The following is a 26,153-nucleotide window of genomic DNA, read 5'->3' on the forward strand; positions in this document are numbered from 1 at the left end:
ATGGTGTTACTGTAACTGGCGCATTCAATGGTCACATACAAGTAGCAGTTCAGAAAACTTCAACATCCAATTACCACCTTGGTTTTATAAACTTTAAAAAAGCCAGAAGAATCACATACATAAAACGCTACGGCGAGCGGAGACTACGGCGAGCGGAGACTACGGCGAGCGGAGACTACGGCGAGCGGAGACTACGGCGAGCGGAGACTACGGCGAGCAGAGACTACGGCGAGCGGAGACTACAGTGAGCAGAGACTACGGCGAGCGGAGACTACGGCGAGCGGAGACTACGGTGAGCAGAGACTACGGTGAGCAGAGACTACGGTGAGCAGAGACTACGGCGAGCGGAGACTACAGTGAGCAGAGACTACGGCGAGCGGAGACTACGGCGAGCGGAGACTACGGCGAGCGGAGACTACAGTGAGCAGAGACTACGGCGAGCAGAGACTACAGTGAGCAGAGACTACGGCGAGCGGAGACTACGGCGAGCGGAGACTACGGCGAGCGGAGACTACGGCGAGCGGAGACTACGGCGAGCGGAGACTACGGCGAGCGGAGACTACAGTGAGCAGAGACTACAGTGAGCAGAGACTACAGTGAGCAGAGACTACAGTGAGCAGAGACTACGGCGAGCGGAGACATCGGAAAGGAAACGATGGAATCAACTACAGAAGACTTTATGTGATATAACAATTGCTGACAAGGCGGATCGGGTTCTCCAAAGTTTAACATTTGACTGAGAAGGTACAGACAAATCTCATCAAATTTATCACAAAATACAAAAAAGGAAAGCTAGCGTCTGTTAAAAAAAATATATATTTTCACAAAAAGCATCAGGCTGCACCGTCCGGTCCTTTATTGTAAGTCTACGGCTCAAAAAAACGGGGTTTAGAGAAAAAGATGAAGAAAACTTACTAATTCCTAATTGCATATCGGTTGCGTTTTAGTCCGCAGAGGTCACTGGACTGCTCCATGTTTATACCATACAGCAACAGTAATGCAAATCTGTATTTCATGCTTAGGGTGAATGAACCCTCCCTTGTTTGGGGGCTTATTATTCAGTCTCCTGAAATTTCTGTACTTCCTAGAATTGAATGCAATGGGATTGATTAAATCTGACCACAAGCAGGACACAATTATGCACTATATAAAAAATCAGCTTGTTGATAAATTTCCAGAAAGAAACTCTGTATTTTCTATACACTGGGGAGAAAAAAAAATAATTGGATAACTGTAATAAAGCTAATGAAGAGGTCGCAGGCCTTTATTCACACATCAACATTTGGCGATTGGAGTACAGTCCACTATACTCGGACCGGCTGTGCGTCTCCTGTATGTTTTTCTCTAAAATGATCTGGAATTTTAGAGAGTAAATAGTCTAAAATGTAAGGCTTCTCTCCACCCTGCTACAGGTGACTGATCTCTCTCGATCTATACACAGTCAATATATTAGAGCAGTGCGGGAAGAATTCGGCTGGGGTTGACGCCGGTCTATTCACAACTTCCATATTGTAACTTGGCCAGATATTAAAACTATGCTCAAACATGCCTTTATGAGGTAATTACTCTGGAACGCTTCAACGGATCCCCCTGATTCTGAGACTGTTTCTTCGTGACATATTGTACTTCATGATAGTGGTAAAATTTCTTGGATATCACTTGCGTTTATTTGTGAAAACAAATCTGAAATTTGGCGCCAATTTTGAAAATGTTGCAATTTTCAAACTTTGAATTTTTATGCCTTTAAATCAGAGAGAGATGTCACACAAAATAGTTAATAAATAACATTTCCCACATGTCTACTTTACATCAGCACAATTTTGGAACCAAATTTATTTTTTTTTTTTTTTTGAGTAAAAAGTCGACCAGCGATTTCTCATTTTTCCAACAAAATTTACAAAACCATTTTTTTTAGGGACCACATCACATCTGACGTGAGTTTGAGGGGCCTTTATGACAGAAAATACCCAAAAGTGACACCACTCTTAAAACTGCACCCCTCAAGGTGCTCAAAACCACATTCAAGAAGTTTATTAACCCTTCAGGTGCTTCACAGGAATTTTTTGGAATGTGGAAGAGAAAAAAAATAAACATTTAACTTTTTTCACAAAAATTTTACTTTAGACCCAAATTTTTTTTATTTTCACAACGGTAACAGGAAAAAATGTACCCCAAAATGTGTTGTGCAATTTCTCTTGAGTACTCAGATACCCCATATGTGGGGGAAAACCACTATTTGGGCGCACGGCAGGGTTCGGAAGGGAAGGAGCGCCATTAGACTTTTTTTAATGTAAAATTTGCTTGAATAATTAGCGGACGCCATGTTGCGTTTGGAGAGCCCATGATGTGCCTAAACAGTGGAAACCCCCCACAAGTGACACCATTTTGGAAACTAAACCCCTCAGGGAACTTATCTAGATGTGTGGTGAGCATCTTTAACCTCCAAGTGCTTCACAGAAGTTTATAACATTCAGTCATAAAAATTACATTTTTCACACAAAAATGTTTTTCAGACCCCAATTTTGCATTTTCATAAGAATAACAGGACAAATTGCACCATGCTGTGCAATTTCTCCTGAGTACGCCGATACCCCATATGTGGGGAAAATACAGTGTTTGGGCGCACGGCAGGTTCAGAAGGGAAGGAGCACTGTGACAAAATTGTCTGGAATAGAGAGCGGACGCCATGCCGTGTTTGGAGAGCCCCTGATGTGCCTAAATAGTGGAAACCCTCCACAAGTGACCCCATTTTGGAAACTAGACCACTTAAGGATTTTATCAAGGGGTATAGTGTACATTTTGAACCCAGAGGTACGACACAGCCTTTGATAACATTATGTCATCATATTGAATAGGTTGTCATTAGTCTTAAGCGTAAGTGCTCGCTACTTGAGTTTGCATCGGGTACTCGGGTAAGTACCATGTATCGCGAGTGCTCGAGTCCCACCCCTCCGCATGTTTCACGGTTGTTAAGACACCCAAAAAAAAAAAAAACATGAGGGGATCGCTCATGCATGGCAGGCAATCCCTGTGTATTTTTTTGGGTTGTATAACAGCCACGAAACATATGGGGCAGAGACTCGAGCATGTCACTCGAGCACTCACGATACATGGTGCATACCCGAGCACTCGACGCAAACTCAAGTAGCGAGCACTTGCGCTCAACACTAGTTGCCATATTGTCATCATTTTTTATTTTCTTTACTTTTTAAAAAATCCCAACCCCAACACAAGCCCAACTCTAGCACAAGCCCAACCCCAACCCCAACACAAGCCCAACCCCAACACAAGCTCAACCCCAGCACAAGCTCAACCCCAGCACAAGCCCAACTCTAGCACAAGCCCAACCCCAACCCCAACACAAGCCCAACCCCAACACAAGCCCAACCCCAACACAAGCCCAACCCCAGCACAAGCCCAACCCCAGCACAAGCCCAACCCCAACACAAGCCCAACCCCAACACAAGCCCAACCCCAGCACAAGCCCAACCCCAACACAAGCCCAACCCCAACACAAGCCCAACCCCAACACAAGCCCAACCCCAACACAAGCCCAACCCCAGCGTTTATTTTTTACGCCATTCCTCGTGAGGTATAAGTGATTAGATGACCTTATTCTTCGGGTCGGTGCGATTACAGCGATACCAGATTTATACCGGGTTTTTATGATTGACAGCTGTCACACTAAAAAAAAAACTTTTTTTTTTTTTTGCAAAGACACGTTTTTGCATCGACATATTTTGAGAGCTGCCGACAGAGTCATGCAAGGGCTTGTTTTTTGTGGGACAAATTGACGTTTTTCTTGGTACCATTTTCGGCCATGTGACATATTTTGATCACTCTCTATTCCGATTTTTGGGAGGCAGAATAAACAAAAACCAACAATTCAGGAATTGTTTTTTTTTGGGGGGAGGGGTTATGCTGTTCCGCGTGTGGTTTATTCTTTGAGTCAGTACGTTTACAGCGGTATCACATTTAATTTTTTTTTTATGTTTTGGCGCTTTTACACAATAAAAACTATTTTATAGAAAAAAAGATTTTTTTTTGCATCGCTTTATTCTGAGAGCTATAACTTATTTTTCGGCTGATGGAGCTGTATGGCGGCTTGTTTTTTGCAGGACAAGATGACGTTTTCAGCGGTACCATTTTTATTTACATTCATCTTTTTGATTGCGTTTGATTCCATTTTTTGTTTGGCGGTATGATGATAAAGCATCGTTTTTTTATTTATTTATTTTTTCCGTGTTCAGTAAAAGGGGTTAACTAGTGGGACAGTTTTATAGGATAGGTCAGGTCGTTATGGATGCGGCGATACTAAATATGTGTACTTTTATTGTTTTGTTTTTTTCATTATAAAATATTTTATTTATGGGTACAGTATTTTTGTTTTCTTGGATTTTTTTTTATTTTATTTTTTAAAACTTTTACACTTTGTCCCACTATGGGACTTTCACTTTTTGGAGGCTGATCGCTCGCATAGCATAGGGATGAAGCATCATCCCCTATGCTGTGCAGGCTATCAGCCCCTGCACACACAAGTTAGGTAGATTGTGCACTGAGCACGATCTACCTATCTTGCTGATGCCAGGTGAGTCGGATAGCATCATGACAATATCGGGTCACCATAGCAACTATCCAGACCCGGCATACACAGCGCGGAACGCCGGATAGAAGGTAAGAGGTGTGCTCTTACCAATGCCTGCACCGGAAATTCTGAAATAGACTTAGATCGCAGCATTTCGGGGGTTAATGTGCCGGGAGCGGTGCGGCACCGCTCCTACCACATTGTCACAGCTGACACCCGGCACTATCAGCTGACACCAGAGGCGATCGCGCCAGCACAGCCTGTCTGCGGGCATGAGCGCCAAGGCGTAATAATTTGTATCTGGTCCAATAGGCCCAGGGTGCAGATATATATTATTACGCCCCACGTCAGAAAGGGGTTAAGTTCCCTCTTTTGTAACTTCTTTCAACTGCTTAAGGCTTCGATAGCCATGAAGCAGCTAAAATTAGTGACCGTTCCAGTTTTCTAGTAACTTCCACCTGGAAGTCGCCACTATGTTATATATGGGAATTTTATTAAAAAAAATAAATGCCGTCTGAAAAGACGCTTCAAGGAAAACAACTCCCATCTTTTCATAAAAAGTATTCTGCTTCCAAAACGATGCAGGTACGGCAGCGTCTAATAGACGCCGTGTGCACATGCCCCTATAGTGGCAATAGGCATTAACTCTAGATTGTTATGAGAGTGATCAGAAATGAAAAAGTCATTCCTTGCCATGAAAACTAATAATCACAAAAAACCCATTCAAAGAGGTTTTCATGCTGTGAAGGTGGCTTCAGGGCGCCCAACAAATCTCAGCAAGGACCAGGACCGTCTCCTACAGAGGATTCGGCCACAGTCTTGGTTCAGCCCCACTGCAGAGCTTGCTCAGGAATGGCAGCAGGTAGGTGTCTGTGTATCTGTACACACAGTGAGTCAAAAGCTCCTGGAGACTGACCTGGTCTCAAGAAAAGCAGCAAAGAAGCCAGTTCTCTTCTCTTCAAGAAAACATTAAGAACAGACTGACATTCTACAGGAAGTACAGGGATTGGACTGCAGAGGATGGAGTAAACTTAGGTCCTCTGATGAAGCCCCTTCAGACTTTTTGGAACATCTGGAAGAATGATTGTCCGGAGAAGAGAAGGTGCGAGTTGCCATGAGTCCCGTGTCTGCTGACAGTAAGACTATGTTCACACATGTTGGGTTTTTCAGAATCACAAATCTGCAGCAAAACCTAATCTCTGGCAGGAAATCAGCTGCGTCAAAAAAGCAGGTTTTGCTGCATTTTTTTCACTGTCTCTATTGTAAGGTGGTGGTGTTCACACCGTGCAGTAACTGAGGCAGTGACCCAAGCAAGTCCAATATAACAGCTTTATTCATCAACTCATGGGTAAACAGAAAAGTCCTCCGGTTCGCAGCCAGGTTAACACAAGTCCTTAAACAACGGTTGCCGTGGGCAATGGCCGCGCCGGGCCACTTAGAGCCTGACAGGTGCAGAGCCTTCCCAGGCGGGGGTTCAGCTCCACACACAGGCCCGCCGAGCTTTCCTGCTATGTTTCTAGCAGGTCCCAACACTGAACAACACTAATCCTTAGTGCAGGGTTTTTAAAGGACCTGTGGCAAGAGCCACTGGAATACCCGGGTTGGAGGGAGGAGGCCGCCCCACTGCCTTCCTGTAGCCTCCTCCAAGAAATGAAGGCCCTGCCAGGTTTTACTAATCTGCCTTAGTCAGATAGCCTGACCGGGTGATTGCTCACCTTCATTCCTGCATTGCAGCTGCAGGTGCGTCTGTGACTGCAATGCACTCCAATGGATTTAATAGGTCTCTGTGCACATTCTGGGGGATATATATATATAACGGCCCTTGTATATGATCCCGGTCACGGCCTCACACTATTTAGGCATGTACAAAAAGTTCTGTATAAAAAATAAAAATTCTATTTTGCCATCAAAAACACTATAAAAAACGCTGATGCAAATTTTGGTGCGTTTTTTTTCACCACCCATTACTTCCTATGGGTGAAAGAAGTGACATGCTCTATTTTCCAAAAACCCAGCCAAGACACAAAATACGCAACAACAAAAAACTATGATGTGTGAACAGAGAATTCTGGTTTCTCATAGACTTTGCTTGTACTGCAAAACGCAGCTGAAAATCTGCATAAAAATCTGCTGCAAAATACGCAGCATAACACAACGTGTGTGAACATACAGTGCTGGCCAAAAGTATTGGCACCCCGGTAATTCTGTCAGATAATACTCAGTTTCTTCCTGGAAATGATTGCAATCACAAATTCTTTGGTCTTATTATCTTCATTTAATTTGCTTGCAAGGAAAAAACACAAAAGAGAATGAAGCAAAAATCAAATCATTGATCATTTCACACAAAACTCCAAAAATGGGCCGGACAAAAGTATTGGCACCCTCAGCCTAATACTTGGTTGCACAACCTTTAGCCAAAATAACTGCGAACAACCGCTTCCGGTAACCATCAATGAGTTTCTTACAATGCTCTGCTGGAATTGCAGACCATTCTTCTTTGGCAAACTGCTCCAGGTCCCTGATATTTGAAGGGGGCCTTCTCCAAACTGCCATTTTGAGATCTCTCCACAGGTGTTCTATGGGATTCAGGTCTGGACTCATTGCTGGCCACCTTAGAAGTCTCTAGTGCTTTCTCTCAAACCATTTTATAGTGCTTTTGGAAGTGTGTTTTGGGTCATTGTCCTGCTGAAGACCCATGACCTCTGAGGGAGACCCAGCTTTCTCACACTGGGCCCTACATTATGCTGCAAAATTGGTTGGTAGTCTTCAGACTTCATAAAGCCATGCACACGGTCAAGCAGTCCAGTGCCAGAGGCAGCAAAGCAACCCCAAAACATCAGGGAACCTCCGTCATGTTTGACTGTAGGGACCGTGTTCTTTTCTTTGAATGCCTCTTTTTTTTTCATGTACAGTCTATGTTGATGCTTTTTCCCAAAAAGCTCTACTTTTGTCTCATCTGACCAGAGAACATTCTTCCAAAACGTTTTAGGCTTTATCAGGTAAGTTTTGGCAAAGTCCAGCCTGGCTTTTTTATGTCTCGGGGTAAGAAGTGGGGTCTTCCTGGGTATCCTACCATACAGTCCCTTTTCATTCAGATGCCGACGGATAGTACGGGTTGACACTGTTGTACCCTCGGACTGCAGGGCAGCTTGATCTTGTTTGGATGTTAGTCGAGGTTCTTTATCCACCATCCGCACAATCTTGCATTGAAATCTCTCGTCAATTTTTCTTTTCCGTCCACATCTAGGGAGGTTAGCCACAGTGCCATGGGCTTTACACTTCTTGATGACACTGAGCACGGAAGACACAGGAACATTCAGGTCTTTGGAGATGGACTTGTAGCCTTGAGATTGCTCATGCTTCCTCACAATTTGGTTTCTCAAGTCCTCAGACAGTTCTTTGGTCTTCTTTCTTTTCTCCATGCTCAATGTGGTCACACAAGGACACAGGACAGAGGTTGAGTCAACTTTAATCCATGTTAACTGGCTGCAAGTGTGATTTAGTTATTGCCAACACCTGTTAGGTGCCACAGGTAAGTTACAGGTGCTGTTAATTACACGAATTAGAGAAGCATCACATGATTTTTCAAAGGGTGCCAATACTATTGTCCACCCCCTTTTTTAGGTTTGGTGTGGAATTATATCCAATTTGGCTTTAGGACAATTCTTTTTGCGTTTTTTTCATTGAAGACAAATTAAATGAAGATAATAATACTAAAGAATTTGTGATTGCAATCATTTTCAGGAAGAAACTGAGTATTATCTGACAGAATAGCAGGGGTGCCAATACTTTTGGCCAGCACTGTAGCCGTACACTGATTCTGGATTTGCAGTGGGGTTTTTTTTTCCCCCTTTCTCTTTTTTTTTTTTTCTTTTTTATTATTGTTCGCTGCGTATTTTCTGCTTTGCTTGCGTTTTTGGAAAATAGAGCATGTCACTTTCTTTTAGCGTTTTTTTCACCCATAGGAAGTAATGGGTGGTGGAAAAAAATGCTGCAAAAATGCTGCAAAAAATGCACCAGAATGGGATTCTTTTTTTTTTCACAGAACTTTATGTACATGCCTAAATAGAACCAGAAGGACAGTGGAAAAAAAGCGCTGCAAAAACGAATCAAAAAACGCAGGAAAACCTGCATTTTTGACGCAGCAGTTTTCCTGCCAAAGTAAAGTTGTCAGCATATTTAGCTGCAGAAAAAAAACACAATGTGTGTGAACATAGCCTACTAGCCTGGCCCGCATTGTACAAAACAAAACAAAATGTGTGATATATAAGAAATGAAACCATATACCTATATTGGCAATCCTTTTTCAATTAAAAATAAAGAATAAAAAAATATAGATCTGTAATACACAAGCGGATTTGCTTACATCTTTCATTTACATTGTATGTTTCAGAGTCTTGTAAGTAAAAATCACAACTCCAGAGACATCATGAAGGCTGTAGGGTCCCCAATTGGGACCAGCAGGTTCCTATAACGTAATAGAAATACAGAAATAAAAATGCAAATGTGCACAGAGCCGGACCAGGATTCCTGCACACGTCCATATTCAGCTTACAAGTGTCGACACCATATGAGACCGATCGCTGGGAGCCTCGCTTGCGCATGCAGTAGATAATATAGTGTGCAAGCACCGAGCAAATGTATGCTACTAATAAAGAGCGTGTCACTCAAATCTATAGGATTTCCTCCAAACAAATGGTATGAAATGTACAACATCTCCATGGAAACAAGTAATAGGAAAGCCCTCTAACATGAGAAGGACACAAGGGGGATACGGCTAATGCTGCCCCCACCTCTACACATTACAGGCGTTTCTATACATTCATGTTCCAATAACACAAACCTCACATTCCTACTTCTGAGTAAGTGAAGATGAAAATAGGAAAATAAACCTAGAATCATAAAAAAATAAATAACGCTTTTAAACTAAAATTTTACTCTTTTTTTTTTTTTTCCTCCAAATACCACAAAACACCCCCTATTCACAGAAGTGCAGGGGCAGATGTGAGCCCGCACAGCAAAACTGAACTGCACCCCCAGAAAACCTCAATATACCTCCCCCCTAATTCACAGTGGTCCAAAAACTGAGCCAACTCCATTTTCTGTCAACACAACGACCCTGACAAGGAGGGGCCTGGCTTTGCTATAGAAATAAACCCCCCAAGCCTTAGGCTGTCAGCCCATGCTGGGATTTATAGTACTGTAACAACTGGAGAACCACAGGTCAGTGAATGCCAAAATATAGAATTTGATTCCATCCAGTGCAGTATTTAATAGGAATTTACCATCAATGTTTAATAATTAAAACCAAATCGTGATATTCTATTATCTGAACATGATTATAGGGTTTCCATAAGCGTCTGCTAATGGCATTCAGAGATCCGCTTCACAGCAGCCACATGGATGATAGACAGCAATAGTCTGGAGCTATTCCTTCACTTCTATGGGAGAGTGCTGTGGGCATGCCCTGTAACCTGTGGATTATGGGCATGATCAGTAACATCACCTATTGTGAATGGTGGATCCTATGTTATCTACTGTATATAGAGGTGTTATCAGTCATTGTACAGGAGGAGGAGGAGGTGAGCTGTGATATCACCTATTGTGAATGGTGGATCCTGTGTTATCTACTGTACATAGAGGTATTATCAGTCATTGTACAGGAGGAGGAGGAGGTGAGCTGTGATATCAAATATTGTGAATGGTGGATCCTGTGTTATCTACTGTACATAGGGGTGTTATCAGTCATTGTACAGGAAGAGAAGGTGAGCTGTGACATCACCTATTGTGAATCCTGTGTTATCTACTGAACATAGAGGTATTATCAGTCATTGTACAGGAGGAGGTGAGCTGTGATATCACCTATTGTGAATCCTGTGTTATCTACGGTACATAGAGGTATTATCAGTCATTGTACAGGAGGAAGAGGTGAGCTGTGATATCACCTATTGTGAATCCTGTGTTATCTACTGTACATAGAGGTATTATCAGTCATTGTACAGGAGGAGGAGGAGGTGAGCTGTGATATCACCTATTGTGAATGGTGGATCCTGTGTTATCTACTGTATATAGAGGCGTTATCAGTCATTGTACAGGAGGAGGAGGTGAGCTGTGATATCACCTATTGTGAATCCTGTGTTATCTACTGTATATAGAGGCGTTATCAATCACGATAATCCTGTCTGTGACTAGTATGAAAATGATCTCTACAGACCAGATGTGTCAGACTAGAATGAGGCTCAGAGTGAAACTTGCAAAATTTCAGAATTTTTTAAAATCTGGAAAAAAAAAATCCATTTTGAAGAATACATTTAACATTAATAACCTGATTTAAGCTATGGATCATTTTCGGATGACACATTCTCTTTAAAAATCAATCAATGGGAACATGGGATCCCCTGTCACAATTAAACATTTATCCAAAGATGCCAACAAGAGCATCAGATAAATCCAACAAGATAATTGTTAATACACACAAGCAGGAAATGTACAACGATGCCGCTACTAGAAGTATTTTAAATGTATAATTACAGTTTTCTGAGCAAAAGCAATAATTAACTTTGCCATCGTTGCCCGTATAGACAGAAGAAAAAAAAATGAAAAAACACAAATATTTTCTCAGTTTGCATCAATGAGTCACTCTGAACGCCAAATGGTTACTTAGCGCCGGTTCTAAGGATTCTTCACAACTCTAGGACTGAGTGCTTAATAACTAATGAGGTCACATGCCGCCGCTCTAATGAAAGTGGCAATAGTTATTACCAAAATCAGTCCTTGAAATATTGCAAAAAAAAAAAAAAAGGGGGAAGAGGAGAGTTCATCCTCGTAGTCTGAACTGAGTCACTTATGAATAGGTTTTGTGAAAGACAACCAATCTGTTGTTATATTGCTATTAGAGTTATTGATTACAGCCATATGGCAAAAACTATCTTATAGGACTATAAAAAGGGCTTGTTGGGAAGAGTACAAAGGTTACAAATACATGGACTCAGTTTGGGGGTCTTAGGGAAGCGGTCAGGTTCCCTTTAACTCTTGGATAACCCGATTTTAAAGCGATGTTTTAATTGTTGGATAGGAGCGGTTCTGAGACAATCATCGTGGAGGCAGCCAATAGAGATTCGTTTTCATGTGATGAGGGATTTTACACAGGAAATCTCATAAGGGCCGCATTTGGGAAAAGGAGAACCACTAGGCCCAATACAAAGTAGCTTGTGTTGGGAGCAGAAGCCATAAGCCAGGGGAATCTGTCATATGAAGGATCCCATTGACCTACGCTGGATTCTCATGTTTCTGTTGTATTGATGCCAAGAATACCACTGCATGTAGCGAGTCAATGACTAATACACTACTAGATGGACAAAAGCTTCCATGGTCATTAATATGGAGTCGCCCCTCTGCAGATATAATGGCTCCTGCTCTACATTCCCATGTATCCTTATTGAACAGACAGATTTTTTTCTCTCAGGTGTCATCCTACTTGCATCAACTTTTTTTTCTCATCCATTTTTGTTTTTTTCAGTGAAGCAAGTATGGTCTGAACTTGTTGTATCCATTGACTCTTAACACATACGAATGAAACTCAAAGTCTTCTGTGCTTCACCTGTTTAAGACTTTAAAGGCTGAGTCTGATTTGCAAAAAGGATGAGCGTAAGGCCACGGCCCCACTATCAGTATTTTTTCTCAGGAGTGGGAGACAAAACCAGGAGTGGGTGATAAATGCAGAATTGGTGACTTGTTTCTATTATACCTTTCCTCTGATTGTTCCTCACCTGGTTTTGGCTCCAACTCCTGAGAAAAAATACTGAGCGAATACTGATAGTGGGGCCGTGGCTTAAGACCCGTTCTGAGTCTCACGGACTGGAAAAATGGCATGTGTGTGGCTCAATGACACTATGGCTCCGTGTGCTATTCAAGGAAAAGAAACACGACAGCAGAAGGAAGTGTCACACAGATGAGAGAAAGTAGCCCTAATCTAACCGTGCCGCTGCAGACAAGCAAAAGGAAAATCCGGAAATAAACTTTAAAATTAAAAATTTCTCCAGTCAAACTAAGCAAAAATGAACAAACAAACAAAAAAAAAGCCATGTCTGCTAAGAGCAGGTGTCATAAAATGAGCAAATCAGAGATGCTATAATGTTTTTTTATACACATCAAATTAATGTGACATCTGTTCAGAGTTGTCTCAACATTAGAAAATTATTATTCCTATGGGTTTTTTTTTTTTACCTTCTTGAATTCTATTAGACCCATTTACAAAAAATAGGAGTGAGGAAAAGACTATTTATCAGGCAACAGTCCCCTATGGGTCCCAGGTTATCAGAACAGCATTCACAAGTGACATCTATCACTGTCAGAGCAGGGTCGGGTCTGGTTAAAACTGATCAGAAAGTCGCCTATGTACCTTCATACGGCGCCATATTACACATGAAATACTGTATGCTTTCACATGAAATTGGGAGGGCACAGGGTCCCATAGACTACTACGAGAGCCTTATTACAGTGCTGCTCCACTATTACACGGCAGTGTGAGGCCTACTTCTAAGGCATACATGTCAAAGTCTGGCCCGTGGGCTAAATCTGGCCCACGACACCAGAACCACCACCCCTATGTGGGGCCATTATCAGTTATAGAGGACTATGTGGGGCCCATTAATCTGTATTGAGGACTTTGTGGGGGCCATTATTCTGTATACCGGTTGGCCCGTGACTTTGTCCAAGTTTTTCATTTTGGCCCCCTGTGTGTTTGAGTTTGCTCTAAGACTATGTTCACACTTTGGTTTTCTGCTGCAGCCTAAATCTGCTATCTAGGCAGTAAAAAGATGCTTACAAAAAGCAAAGGTTTTGCTGCATTTTAACAGCTTTTTTTTTTGCTGCAAATTATGTGTCGTTTGTCTACAGTACATTTTTAATAAAGCTCGTTTCATTCACCAAAAAAAGCAGCAAAAACACATGGCTGCGTTCTTTGTACTTTCTCATCGCTTTTTTTGGTGAATAAAGGCTGTAAAAACGCTGAAGGAATTGACATGCTGCAGTTTTCAGAAAAGCAGTAATTTTCCAATTCAGTCAGGAAAAAAAAAAAAACAAGCGTGTGCATGAGATTTCTGAAATCTCCTAGCTTTGTACGGTACTGTAAAAAACAGCTTTTAATTTTCATAATAAAATGCATCAAAAAAGATGCAAAAAAAAAAAAAAACATATCCTAAGGCCGCTCACAGGCAGCACGTAACCCCCCGCTGATGTCACGCCAAGTGTGGCGTGACGCAGCGCTGGGGTCCCCGCGGTGGCAGCAGCCGGGGGTCACCCTTTTAAAGGGAACCTGTAATTAGAATCGTGCTGCCTGAGCCACGGTCAGCATGAATCAGTCAGATGATTGACAGGTCTATCCTATGTGTGAATCCAGCCTTAGGATATGTTGAAACGTTGCATTTTTGCATCTTTTTTGATGCATTTTATTATGCAAATCAAAAGCTGTTTTTTTACAGTACCATACAAAGCTAGGAGATTTCAGAAATCTCAATTAAAAGTACTGGACAACCTCTTTATATACCCCTGTATATAAAAATGTAGTGTTAGAAAGTACCACCTGTGAAAAAAAAAAAAGCTATGGAACAGCCCAGGAGTTGAAAAACTTATTATGGTTGAAATTGAAATGTCCAACAAGACAAAAAGAAAGGATAATGCAAAGTTTAGTTCCATCGAACTAGGTTGTAGCTAGTGATCTAGTGTCCCAAGCAGACATCTGTTGACAGGAAATGTTGGAAGTAATTATATATGAAATATAAGGCACACTAAAGACATAACACCACAAAGTATTTCCTAACAGACCGCAAATGAAAAGTACATTTACAAGTAGTAACAATGCTAGAAATTAAACACAGCGGTGCTATTGCTTTGCCAACAGCAGCACGGCTTGTGGAGCAAAAAAATAAAAAAGGACGTACCTTTGTTCCTGGGAGTTACACTGACAAGACACTGGTCCACTAACTGCTAGAAACAGCACCTCTAGCATTATCTGTGTGTTTCAGTGATGCTCCTGCAGGCCACAGCCTGAGTCCCAAGCAAAGAATATCCCATAGCAGCAGCAGCACATGACATCAGGCCCATCTTTTCTTTCATTTCTCCCTTTTCGAGTCTAGGCTAATTTAAGATCTCAGACACATCCTACAAGAGCAGGCAGGCACTTAATAGTCTCAATGAGAACCCTACCAACATATAACACACATCAGAAAGACCTCATTTCCATCAGTGAACCCTGGGAGAACAGAATGTTTACACAGGCAGAAAACTCCTGACGTTTCACTCTACACTTAGAGCACAGCCATCAAGTTTGTCTGTGCGCAGAAATGCTGGCAAAAGGTTGGTCGAGAGGCAACCTATCCGGTTCAGACAAGCCATGAACACCCTTCCAACTCTCCAAAGCAATGGCTATTCACGGCTTATATAGAAAGCAGGGGAAACACGTCTATACACTCTGAATGCCAGCAAACTTCTGTTCTTAAGGTAATTGCTTTGAAGCAGCAGTGAGACAATATGTTTTACATACAAGCACATAGAGGCTTGAGGGATAAAGCAATGAAGGCAGGTGATACATAGGTGTTGCTTTTCAGGCAGAGATGGATTCAGGGAAAGCCCTGGATGATGAATTACATGGTGTCCTCTACTCAACAGGTATAGGTTCCCTGACAAGTCTCAGATGGCCCTATACGGATTATTATTAGTCATTCCTTCACATATAGTGATAATGGTCACCCTAGATTTACTTCAGGGGTACACAGCACTCTGCTAGTAGGGACGCTGCCTCATATACATTATTATCGTTATATTACGCAACATGTACATTTTTTTTTTCTATTCTGTCAAATGTTGTGATTTTCTTGCAAGAGTAATGGTCACTTCATTGCTCCTTCTTCCATCAACTTGCATGGATAATGCAGGCAGTACACATGGGGGGGGGGGGGGTGAAGAGGAGGGAGACCAGGGGGTGGAGTATAGAGAGCAGTGCTTGTCAATCACACTGCCTAAAGGACAACCATGCACATCACAAGGCCTTGTATATAACACAAACAGACACATTTACAACAGGGAAAAATATACTTTTCATCAAAGGTGGTTCCAAAGCTTATGCATCTGGCCATATGTTATTTTTTTTTATAAGGATATGTTCCCACAAGGAATAAATATACATCAGATTCTTTACATGGAATATCTGCGATTTTGCAATACTTCATTCACATAAAAATCTGCAGTGTGAATGAGAAATAAGTGCCAAATGCACAGCGGAGTTTGCAGGGGATATTAACTGTAACAACATTCCCTAGCAGAATCTGTGGTAACATACTGTATTACACAGGTAATACTGTCTACAAGGACTGAAACTATACAGAGAGGCAACCAACCAATATGGCACTGTAGAGACTCCATGTACCACCAGACGTTAGTCCTAAACCAGACTTTGTAAGTACGAGGCAAGATCAACCTTTACATAGACTAATGTAATATACACATAGCACTATGTCATATGGAATCTAAAGCTTTTCTATTCAGTATTTGTTTCATATTAATGGCATTTACCCAAGAAGCAAAAAAAAAAAAAATTACTGTATATATAACATGAAAACCAAACTTGCAATAGACATGCATAATTATACCGTGTTATTTTTCATAACCCCTTGGCAGAATGACAATTTTCTAATCAGTTCGTGAGTAATTTTCTTGTAAGCAGGGGAAAAAAATAAACTAAAAAAAAAAAGAAAATAAAATAAAAACACACAAAAAAAATAAAAACACTTGGAGAAATGGAGAAAACACTCGTCTATAAAACTTGACCCCAATACAACATAGGCTTGTCTGTAGACTGATACCTCCAGGAGTGCAGTATGAAACTCTGAAAAGGGCCAACACAATGTAAAAGGTCCCTTAAAAATTATAACTGCAAGTATAAAAGGTAGACAAATGTTATCTACCGTACTTTACTAGGAAGGTGTAAAAATATAAAAGATACTCTAGGACAGGCATCAGTAATCAGCTGCACCTACTAACACCTCTTCCAAGCTGGGACTTGTAGTTTCACAACAGCTGGGGGTGCCCAAGGTTGCTAATCCCTAGACATATAATGCAAGTTTATAAATGACCACCTAAATCCCCCCCTCTCCCCCAAGTGCGTTAATGACCTTACACTATACCAACGATAAAACCATCTTCAATAATATTTACAACCAACAACTTTTGACTAAATATACAGACATGTCATTTCAATTAAAACACAAAACGTTGCAGGACACGGCTTCATAGATAAAAATAAACCGCTCCAGAATTATCACATTGATTGTATTCGATGTAACCCCCGAAAAGCAAAATTTAAGAGGCAAACGTGCAACACTGCACTGTGATCTACTGTGAATGCAAAGTGCAATATTTATGGTGGGCAATAGTATCCAAGCTTTTCTCTGCCCTTGTATTAAGGTCACCAACCTTACAGGCAGGATTTTCATCCATAGTACAATCACAAGAAATGGACCGGCTTAAGGTACCCTTGGCATAATGGACCCTGCATAAAAACTGCTGAATGCCAGTTGCACTTGTGCACAATACAAAGCTTTTTGCACTTATAATACAGTCGCACATCCTAGTTTACTTAGATCAGACCCACAATGAGGGGAGGGGGTGGTGGTGTGTTTCCAGCTGTAATACAGTAACAAATATGTGCGCGAAGATTAGATGTATATTATATCATATATTACTCATTCCACAGTTACATTCTACTTTTAGGGCTACACATTAATTTTTATAAAGTTAAAAGTGGGGGTGGGGCAGAGAATTATAAAGTAATGATAAAAAAAAAGTAAAGATTCCGCAACCTTCTTACCAAACTTAAGAAAAGAGTTAAAAAAAAAAAAAATGAGGGGGTCTGTAGCCTCCTACAATCAAAGGAAAAAAACACACAAATGATTAATACACTCATCTGAAAGAAGGGAGGAAAATAGCATTACAGCAAAACAGCCTCAGTCTAGCAAATGTGCTAACATAACAGAACGTCCAGTACAGCCGCCTTAGCATCGCTCTACACATGCTCCAGCATATGTACTGACGCTACACAGATAAAACATGGCTAAGACAAAGCCCCTGCAGCCACTCCCAGCCCTGGAACAGAACATTTATTTCCATGCAAGTAAGTAAATATCAAGCTATGGACCCGGGCCTCTCTGCCACCTGTCCCCTCAAAGCCCTGGCCGCGACAGATGGACTGTAGTGTTTGCACCATGCTGCTGCCCATACAAAAGCTTATAAGCTGAAGTTGTCTGGGAGTTGTTCTAGGCCCGAGAAATCAAAGCAAAACTCACAGCAATTGTTACCGTGCATTTCAACTACAAGTGCTGCTCACATTCATGGCCTAAGAATACCGAGCGACTGACTCATTTCTGGAAAAACAAGACGAATGCAGAATCCCAGCAGCAGATTACTTCTATCTACACGTTAACGTCGCTTAATGTTTCCTGTAAAGGGTATCCACATAACAGCACGTTTCCTGCTTCCACTGCAAACCACTGATATTTTATTTCACATACACACAGAAATGGGAAGGCTCCTAGTAAACAAAGCCCCTGAAAACAAGGGACATTATTCGGCACAGCACACACGTCCTCGACAAACCCCTGTAAAGTGCAAAGGGGTGGAGAGAGCGACAAGCACATTCCTTGGTGTTAGGATGGCAGCTGTGATTGCTAGTGGGAAAAAAAAAAAAAAAACACGCACAATCCGAGACCAAACAGAGGAAAGGAAGCTAAAAAGGAGACACATCAGCACAAGGCTATGCACAGGTTACTGCTCATCAATGGCTGAATGATGCTCTGATTCTGATTTTTTTTTTAGTATTTTGCAACCTTAGAAAAGCACAGCAAAAGTCTGTACATCAAAATAAAGGAAAATAGGTCCTCGTAGCTACTTCAATGTGTGTCAATTACATAAATCAATTATAGCATGAAGGCTGGCGAGTTGCTAATCAATACTTGATTTGAAAGGGGAGACCGGAGGGAGCAGGAGAATGTAGGTGTCTATTTATTGCCACGCGACAAGTTCTGGTGAAAATCTGCATTTATTTTACTAAAACTCCTCCGGTAACAATGTGGCACATGCGAGATCTGTGGCAATATCACAGCTTTAAAGTTTCTTTATGAACTAAAAAAAAAATAAATAAATAAATAAATAATAATAATAATTTCTGGAGCCTCAAGTTGGGATGTGTGAACACGGCTTTTCAAGAGCCGCTCTCCTGTCAGTCATTACAGATCTCTGCACCGGTGAGAGCGATATAGGACACGTTATCATGCAAGATCACAATGCAAACTTTCATGTCAAAGGATAGCTGTGATCATCAGAAGTTGGAGGACCATGTATTGCAAAAGAAATTTACCAGGTAGACACAGTAACCATGTACATTCACAAGTACACAAAGCCCCCCTCCAAAAAAGGTGGATCAGAAGACTTCAGACTCCTTTGCTATATCAGAACATAACACAAAATGACTGAAAATTGATTATACAATGTTGCAACATGTTTCTCCAGGTGTCTTTATTCCAGTAAATTTATGGAGCGCGATGAACCCCCAAGAACAGCTTTGAGCACAATGACCATGACTGGCATGCAAATTCACCAAAGCCAAATGGCATAGCTTTGTGTAATCAGCAAAGTTTACTTTGTCCTGCGAATGCTGCAATATCTCAGGTAATGTAGAATGATTTACAGGTGCAAAGACCAGTGGTCAGCCATGGTCACATCATGTTTGTGCAATGCAAGGGGGAGACCCGTCAATCAACTACTGATGCCAGCTGGAGTCACAGGACTCTCCCTGTAGACTTCGACCATCTCTTCGAACTAGGATTTTTCTGAATGGCCATACCAAATATGAATCAAAACGAAGGACATTCATCAAAGAAAAGCAACAAAACCATAATAGACGGAGCAGACGTCCGTTTATTATGTATTCTATCAATGGTTTTCAAGGATAGAACATTTATTCATTGTAATCTACGGAGCAGTTCACGTCAGTGGGTTTCTTTAAGGCCCGTTTATCCGTGAAAAAATTCCAGAGACATGTACAAGTTTATGGGTCGGTGAAAATCACGGACAGTACACGAATGTCATCACTGTGCAGTCCGTGATTTTCACTGTAATGAACAGGAGAAGCTTTCCAATTTACTCGTTTATTTTCCCATACGTGAAAACTGATGAAACATTGACGGTAAAAACTATGAAAAAAAATTGATGAAAATCCGACCATTTTAAGCATAACTGAAAAATCACTGACATCTGAATGAGGCCTAAAAAGGTCTCATTCACGTGACTGTAAAGCCAACACATTTTTTCATCCATATTAGGATTCCAATTTATTTATTTTACTCACTTATATAATGCCATTAATTCCACAGCGCTTCACAGACATTATCATCAGTGTCCCCATTGGGGATCACAATCTACATTCCCTATCAGTCTTTGGAGTGTGGGGGGAAAGCAGAGAACCCGGCAGAAACCCACACAAACATGGGGAGAACATACAAACTCCTTGCAGATGTTGTCCTTGGTGGGATTTGAACCCAGGACCCCAGGGCTGCAAGGCTGCAGTGTTAACCACTAAGCCACCGTGCAGTGCTAACCACTAAGCCACCATACTGCCCAATTCCCATTCCCATTCCCATTTGGGGATGCAAATTCTATAGTACAAGCAACACAAACCAGTCAACAACCAAAGACAAGAATAAAACAAGCCGTTTTCATAACTGATATAAATATATCAGTGTATATAAATGAGGCCTAAAAAAAAAAAAAGTTGCTATTAGTTGTCTTGTGTCTAACATCAGAATATAGCACCAGCGATACAAATATATTTGCTCACAAGATAGAAGATCATTCAAATCAGAACTTTTACTACACTTTCTGCTAATTTCCAGTAACTTCTATGGATCTTATCTGCTCAACAGGTCCATGTTCAGCAAAACCCCAGTTAGAAACTTTTTATAGCCACGAAACTACACAGACTAATCTGTAAAGATCGGACTCAAAAAGTTAGGTTGGAGTAAAAAAAAAACAAAAAAAAAACCTAGCCTTATGGAGACATGACTCACGGCATACAGACGGATCCATAATACAGAACCCTACAGAATACAAGTACCACTGCACAAGTCCTGATCTGCCGTGGCCACTGGCCTTAAGTGGGACGTTTAGTTGATCATTATGTAAATAAAGTCATACAGTGAAGAACTAGTACTCACTCATTTCTTTTTTGCAAAATTACATTAAACTGAAACCTGTCACAATTTGTGGGTTTTGTTACACCTATAGCGAATAATAGGATTGCTATCTACAAATTTTGGTGGATGCTTACAACAGATTTGAAAAATGTTAGTAAGGTAACATTTTGTGATTTTTCTGTTAGTTTAAAAAGTTGTGGCGTAGTCACCGGTGCTGTTGAGTCGGAGAGTCGGTGTCCATTTTGGTGGAGTCGGTATAAAATGGATATATAATACATTGGGTACAGAAGTACAATGTGCTGTAAATGTTTTAATAAGAATTTGGGAAAGTTATGAAATGTCCTATAAATGTCTGTTCTGTTCCTGATCGCAGGGTCTCTGCTTTTAGTTGAGATGAATCTGTGCTGCACCTTATGTCCACGCTCAGTAGTGAGGCTCCTGAGGAACAGAGCCGTGGAGTCGGAGTCAGGGAAGCTGAGTAGTCGGAGGTTTGGCTTACTGTCTCCACAGCCCTAGTAGTCACCAAATGTGACGGTCATGGTGTCTCTCGGGGCAGTGCTTTCACTCTGTGGCTGCACATGTGCTCAACAGAACGTATTCTTGTTTTATGGATGAAAATAATGCATGTAATGGACTGCAGCTCCGCACATCTCCGCGACATGAACAGGACTGGACCGATATCTACAACATTCGTCTGACCCCGGCCTTATACGTCACAAGAACATAATATACAACAGCACCAAAGTCGCATTAAAACCTGAACATAAACATTTCCATCATTACTACCATCCTATAAAAGGCGACATTGGGGAACGCAAATTCTGTCACACTAGCAACACGATGCTATAGGACTAGTCGGTCAACAGCCAAAGACAAGAAGGCAACTTTACATCAACCCAGAATGATATCTGCTGATCAGCTGAATATATACAAACTTTCCAAATGGAAGGTACCACTAGATGATGAGTGCAGAGCATCTCCCAGCAGGAGCCATCATAACCAACAGACTAGCATTGTGGCTCAATGTGCGCTCCAAAACATGGGCAGCAAAAAGATGAAGTATCTCGTACCTGATGTCTGAGCCCATCCTACGTCATACGGGAGGAGTAATTTGCTATACCAAACTACAGCTTTGCACGAAACAAGTTGTTAATGTGTTATACAGACTTTCACTTACAGCAGATTGGCTGCAGATTTTTACTAGCAGATGTTTCAATGAATTTACCCTTTGCATGTCAAAAAGACATTCACATAGTGTATATATTATAAAATCCACACACGCAAGTCAATTTCTAGTTGGAGATTTTATTCATCCTGTAGATGAGACTTGAGGCAGTTGTTTTCCCGCACGCAATCTGCTACTTGTGAACTTACCCTTAATAAGGTGCACAACCTAGAGTCACTGATAAATGTGCTGCCTATAGATGCAACTGAAAGTTTGTCTAAAGTATATCACAGTAATTCAGTTGTGGGTCATTTATAACTTTAGGACTTGATGTACTTTCTTGCAATGTGCAGGAGGCTTTGCCGCCATGCACTTTGATGCAGATGAGGTTTTTTTTGCACTAGATAAACAATGGACTGTAACTATGTGGCACATGGCTCTGAAACTATGGAAGGCGATGGGGGACCCCATTTTCCCCCCAGTTTGATTTCTCAGGACCAACGAGGCCACTTGTCTCAAGTGATTGAGGTGAGGTGAGCATCTCTGTAGAAAATTACTCCAGATATTTAACAATAGTAAACTTTTCCACAGACATTAGACAACTGCAGGATGAAAGTTATCCACTGGGAGTTAACTGAACCCATAATCCCACAGATGCAAATGGAAAGGCAAAAAATAAAAAAAATAATAATGGCAACCTGGAAAAAAAAAAAAAAAAAAGCTGCTTGCACCTATAGATTGTCAGCAGATCCTGCCATAAACTAAGAGATCTACAGATATAACAGTGCAAAGTTTAGCTGCCCATGCTTCAGGCTGGGGTTACGCAGCATTTTTGGTTGCATCTTGTGCTGGTTTCTTCCATAAATCGGATGAGGCTCAGCCAATTCAAGTCTATGGGTGCTCAACAAGAAAATCGGATGCCGTACGGAGCCACATTACAGCAGCCGCTTTTAAGGCATATATTGAACTTCTGTAATATAGGGAACTGTAACTGGTCGTGTAAATGGTTAATAGCTGCGGAGTTTAAAAAAAAAAAAAGTGGATTGTACACGGAAGTCAAGTGAGAAAAAAATTGTTCAGATGAAACTCTGAACGTTTTTTTTACGATCGTGTGAACCTGTTCCCTAAGAGGGAAACTCCATTTAGAGGATCTGCACTGAGGGTCAGTATTTTTTTTTTTTTTTTGGGGGGGGGGGGTTTAATATAATTTGATTGTCCAGGATTTAAGCAAGATGAGCAAAGTGTAGGAAATGCATTAAAAAAATAAAATCACTACTCACCAGGTAACACCCTCATTGCTCCTGTTTACTTTGTTGGAGTGATGTACATACACCTGACCGCTGCAGCCAATCATGTTGCTGACTTCTGTACAGCACGTGATCTCTAAAGGGGTTGTCCACTACCATACTGCCTTTTATATATGAGCTCATGGTGTCCTTTAAGGCAATGTGCCCACGATGCAGAATTGAAGCAGAAAATTTCCGCAGCGTTTCTGCATGTCCTTGGCAGTAAAAAACGCTTGCGGACTTTAAGCGTTTTTTGCAGCGTTTTAACATGCGGATTTGACTTGCGTTTTTCAAATGCATTGAGTAGTCAAATCCGCACAAATAATGGACATGCTGCGTATTTTTCCGCGCTGAAAATTACGCAGCATGCGCACAGAACATGCAGATTTTCATTGGGGACCATGGGTCACGGATTACCAAGTGTTTTTAAAGCGTTTCCGCTGTGGAAATTCCGCATCAAAAACGCATAGTGGGCACACAGCCTAAAAGTAATAACAGATATCCTCCTCACAGACACCCCTTTTATTTCCTGCAGGGATGTAAACAAAGACCGGCGGGGACCACCAGATCATGTGTGCTAGTGGTCATTGTATTAATTTGATGTATTTCCTACTCCTTAAGTTGCTTTTTTATACCACAGACAATCCTTTTAAGGGGGTCAGCAAGTACTTCCACCCTAAGAGTACCAGCAAATGTGGCGTCCGTTGCTCCTATTAAGTAGAATAGGCTGCATTATCAGAAACCCCTGGTGGGAAAGTGAGAGGTCGATGACCCCCTATAAAGAGGCGGCTTGGGGTGACCACCTGAATTGTGCTGTTATAAAGCGCCATAATAACCATTCCACAGATACAACTAAACTGCTAGGTCACATGACAAAACCAGTCTGTTTCCAAGGGCAACCACATGGTTTATTGGGCTGATAATGGATCGCCATAGCGACAGGGGGCCTACTGAAGGCCGCCATCTTTGTGCGCTTATGAAGCCCTGAAGTACTGAAGGCTCCTGCTTGCCGCCATCTTTGTGCGCTTATGAAGCCCTGGAAGTATTACGGTATATAGTACAAGCAATTATATATCACCTAAGTGGGCAAATAAAAAAACATTAAAATATATATAGTTTAAGATTTGGAAAAAAATATATACATTATAATGTAATAAAATAAAAATAATAATAATAAAAAAAAAAAAATAATAAAGTTTAAATTGCCTTTCTTTTTCTCGCAGGTAAAAAATAAATAAAATAAACACATTTCTTATTGAGGCGTCTACTAAAGTCTGATCAAAACAACATTATTTCACCTTTATGTTTTTTTATAAAATATATATATATATATATATATATATATATATATATATATATATATATAAATAAAAAACATTCAATCCGTCTTTACTGTCGTTTTTAGGTCCCCACCCCCCAAAAAAATGTGCTAAAAAGCGACCGAACCCTCGTATTTTCCCCATAATAGTATCGATAAAATCTACGTCTCGCCGCGCAATAAAACAAATTCTCGGGCGGCAACGACGATGGAAAACTTAAAAAAAAAAAAAAAGTTACTGAACTTAGAAAAAAAATAAATAGCGTCAAGAGCGAAACAAACAAAAAAAAGTCAATTTAAAATAAATAAATAAATAAATAAATAAATAAACTCAAGTTTGGTGTCGCCGTAGAGAATGGCGCTGTTCGGCCATTTTTCACCTCACAACGAGCCGTAATAAATAAAACAAAAATGTGGGAATGGTGCGTTTTAAAGGACATTGACGTGAACGGTGTCGCTGAATACGGCAAAAAAATAAAACGCGGATCCGCAGCCCGTACGAGAAATAAAAGAGATTGGAAAAAAAAAATGGAGAGAAATAATAGGAAGGAAGGGAAAAGTTGTGTGGAGGCCGGAGCGGGAGGAGGCCGGGAGGCCGGAGGGACAATGCGGGGGAGGCACCGGACGCCGCTGAACTTCCTATAAATCTGCGGCTCCCACTCGGGAAGTGGCAGTCACACAAGTTGTGCCCACTCCGGCCTGCGCGGCCAAGTTTCCACTCACACTCCCCCATCCCCCCGCCGCGGCCTGAGCGCCCCCCACAGGCTCGCCGCCCCCTCACCGGCCCACACCTGCTGCAGGAGGACCCCGCTCCGGGGTGGGGGCCGCCGGGGACGCTCCCCTCGCCGCCGCCTCCTCCTCCTCTTCTCGTTTCTTTCTTCTCCTCTTCTTTCATGGGAGAGAAGCCGGGCTGTCACCGCCACATCTTTCCTCACAGAGCACCCCCCCCCCGGCCCACCACAGGCTGGGGGCAAATACGACCCCCCCCCAGTAACGGGAGAGGGGGGGGAAGTCAGTGAGGGGGAAGAGTGAAAGCCGGAAGAAGAGGGACCGGAACAAAAGCCGGGGGGCGCGGGGGAGATAACTGCCCCCCGTCAGGGCAAATAAATAAATAAAGAGAAAGTGATGGCCAAAGAAGAAGAAGAACTCTCTCCCTCCCCGAACCGCAGTGCACCCGGAGCCGGATCACTCCGCCGCACTCTCTTCTCCACTACCAAGCGCGTCCCCGCGGGGTCCTATCAGCGAGGCAGGGAGGGGTGACGGGGCCGCGCGCTGTGACGTAGAAAGAGGGGGGGAAAAAAAGCGGCCGGCGAAGCGGAGGGAGAGAGGAGTGAGGGGGAGTGTGATTGGAGGGAGATCGACTTCCCTCCCCTCAAATAGGCTCAATAAGTTAACCGGAATGTTCCCCGAGTGGGAAAACCCCCTGATCGGTGAGGAAACGTCTAATGTCAGAGTGAAGGAAAAGGAAAGAGGAGCGAAGGCAACAGCGGACTATTTGACGTTTGTCGGTGCGGCGAATTTATTTCACTTTGCCTAAGGAACGGGGTGTGATGCG

The 26,153-nt window shown here is 41.9% G+C and overlaps 1 protein-coding gene and 1 long non-coding RNA gene across 8 annotated transcripts in view; one reads left to right on the forward strand and one right to left on the reverse strand.

The window, feature by feature from the left end:
• PHF21A (PHD finger protein 21A) overlaps nt 1–25,834 on the reverse strand; it is a 95,059-nt gene extending 69,225 nt beyond the window's left edge. For 4 of the 7 annotated variants that reach the window (XM_073658855.1, XM_073658857.1, XM_073658858.1 and 1 more), the window contains exon 1: nt 25,390–25,834. The gene's annotated coding sequence lies outside the window, so the exon portion shown is untranslated. Of the gene's footprint in view, nt 1–14,526; nt 14,890–25,389 lie in introns of those variants that run through there. The other 3 variants (XM_073658859.1, XM_073658856.1, XM_073658854.1) reach the window with 2 other exon arrangements.
• LOC141174148 (uncharacterized) lies at nt 14,940–21,354 on the forward strand. The gene is made up of 3 exons (XR_012252794.1): nt 14,940–15,085; nt 15,936–16,039; nt 20,560–21,354. It is a non-coding gene; the product is annotated as an uncharacterized lncRNA (long non-coding RNA).
• Nucleotides 25,835–26,153: the final 319 nt, after the last annotated feature.

The sequence above is a fragment of the Phyllobates terribilis genome, unplaced genomic scaffold (assembly GCF_046119375.1).
Source record: "Phyllobates terribilis strain yellow unplaced genomic scaffold, ASM4611937v1 Scaffold_13__5_contigs__length_258822181, whole genome shotgun sequence".
NCBI lineage: Eukaryota > Metazoa > Chordata > Amphibia > Anura > Dendrobatidae > Phyllobates > Phyllobates terribilis.